Raw genomic sequence first — 2,829 nt, 5'->3', positions numbered from 1 at the left:
GCACTCAGTCATGGCCAATTCTTTCCTATCCCCTGGACTGTAGCCCGCCTGGCTCCTCTGTCCCTGGGATTTTCCCAGCAAGAATACTAGAGTGGGTTGCCATTTCCTCCTCCAGGGGATCTTCCCGACTCAGGATCAAACCTATGTTTCTGATGTCTCCTGTACTTGCAGGAGGACTCTTTACCACTGAGTCATCTGGGAATAAGTACTAAGATACAAAGTGCTCAAAAATGACACTACCCAGTTACCTGCTCTGAAAGAAAAAACTTCTCAAACATGTACTATTGAATGAGAAGTCAGAATAAGGAAGAAGAGGGACTTCCCTGGCAGTCCAGTGGTTGAGACTCCGTATTTCCAATGCAGGTGTTGTGGCTTCGATCCTGGGTCAGGGAACTAAGATCTCACATTCCATGTGGTGCAGCCAAAAAAAGAATAAGGAGGAAGAAAGAGTCACAGCATAAAAACTTCTGCATAAAAGAACTTTATTTAAATGTCTAAAATAACTCTCATAAGAGAAAGTACATAATGTAGGAAAGAAATTTCTTTTTCCAAGAGGGATCAGTTCAGTTCAGTTCAGTCGCTCAGTCATGTTTGATTCTTTGTGACCCCATGAATCGCAGCTCACCAGGCCTCCCTGTCCATCACCAACTCCTGGAGTTCACTCAAACTCACGTCCATTGAGTCCGTGATGCCTTCCAGCCGTCTCATCCTCTGTCGTCCCCTTCTCCTCCTGCCCCCAATCCCTCCCAGCATCAGAGTCTTTTCCAATGAGTCAACTCTTCCCATGAGGTGGCCAGAGTACTGGAGTTTCAGCTTTAGCATCAGTCCTTCCAAAGAACACCCAGGGCTGATCTCCTTTAGAATGGACTGGTTGGATCTCCTTGCAGTCCAAGGGACTCCCAAGAGTCTTCTCCAACACCACAGTTCAAAAGCATCAATTCTTCGGCGCTCAGCTTTCTTCACAGTCCAACCCTCACATCCATACATAACCACTGGGAAAACCATAGCCTTGACTAGACGGACCTTTGTTGGCAAAGTAATGTCTCTGCTTTTGAATAGGCCATCTAGGTTTCTCATAACTTTCCTTCCAAGGAGTAAGCGTCTTTTAATTTCATGGCTGCAGTCACCATCTGCTGTGATTTTGGAGCCCAAAATAATAAAGTCTGCCACTGTTTCCACTGTTTCCCCATCTATTTCCCATGAAGTGATGGGACCGGATGCCATGATCTTCGTTTTCTGAATCTTGAGCTTTAAGCCAACTTTTTCACTCTCCTCTTTCACTTTCATCAAGAGGCTTTTTAGTTCCTCTTCACTTTCTGCCATAAGGGTGGTGTCATCTGCATATCTGAGGTTATTGACATTTCTCCCGCAATTTTGATTCCAGCTTGTGCTTCTTCCAGGTCAGCATTTCTCATAATGTACTCTGCATAGAAGTTAAATAAGCAGGGTGACAATATACAGCCTTGATGTACTCCTTTTCCTATTTGGAACCAGTCTGTTGTTCCATGTCCAGTTCTAACTTGCTTACTGACCTGCATATAGGTTTCTCAAGAGGCAGGTCATGTGGTCTGGTATTTCCATCTCTTTCAGAATTTTCCACAGTTTCTTGTGATCCACACAGTCAAAGGCTTTGGCATAGTCAATAAAGCAGAAATAGATGTTTTTCTGGAACTCTCCTGCTTTTTCCATGATTCAGCAGATGTTGGCAATTTGATCTCTGGTTCCTCTGCCTTTTCTAAAACCAGCTTGAACATCTGAAGTTCACAGTTCATGTACTGCTGAAGCCTGGCTTGCAGAATTTTGAGCATTATTTTACTAGCGTGTGAGATGAGTGCAATTATGCGGTAGTTTGAGCATTCTTTGACATTGCCTTTCTTTGGGATTGGAATGAAAACGGACCTTTTCCAGTCCTGTGGCCACTGCTGACTTTTCCAAATTTGCTGGCATATTGAATGCAGCACTTTCACAGCATCATCTTTCAGAATTTGAAACAGCTCAACTGGGATGCCATCACCTCCACCAGCTTTGTTCATAGTGATGCTTTCTAAGGCCCACTTGACTTCACATTCCAGGATGTCTGGCTCTAGGTGAGTGATCACACCATCGTGATTATCTGGGTCATGAAGATCTTTTCGTATAGTTCTTCTGTGTATTCTTGCCACCTCTTCTTAATATCTTCTGCTTCTGTTAGGTCCATACCATTTCTGTCCTTTATCGAGCCCATCTTTGCATGAAATGTTCCCTTGGTATCTCTAATTTTCTTGAAGAGATCTCTAGTCTTTCCCATTCTGTTGTTTTCCTCTATTTTTCTGCATTGTTAGCTGAGGAAGGCTTTCTTATCTCTCCTCGCAATTCTTTGGAACTCTGCATTCAGATGCTTAGTCAAAAAGGCCAAATTGCATGAGAAAAACCAAGCCTGTAGCAGTGGAAGGGAGTGGAAGGTAAAAAAATGAAGGGAAATAAAAATTCACTAAAAAATTGTGCTAAATACACCAGCTTTATCAAAAGAAATAAAGGGATATTATTTCATTGTGATATTGAAAATAAGGTATTTTTCTTTAATCTAGAGGTAAGCATTTTGAGAATAAAAACAGGATGTGTGACTTCCAAAGCATGACACAGAATTTCGAAAGCAAAACCTACATAGTCCATATAGTTAGAGAGAAGAGAAACAAAAAAAATCATTGCAGAATATGAAACAAATTGAGAAAATAAGATGACAGAAAGAATCTGAAACACCAGAGCATCTACCCAATCCATTCTTTACCAAAGTAGCATGTAATAAATGATATTTTCATTCATTCAGCTATTATTTCAATAATCTTATGG

The sequence above is a fragment of the Oryx dammah genome, unplaced genomic scaffold (genome assembly GCF_014754425.2).
Source record: "Oryx dammah isolate SB20612 unplaced genomic scaffold, SCBI_Odam_1.1 HiC_scaffold_8, whole genome shotgun sequence".
NCBI lineage: Eukaryota > Metazoa > Chordata > Mammalia > Artiodactyla > Bovidae > Oryx > Oryx dammah.
This window is presented reverse-complemented; position numbering follows the sequence as displayed.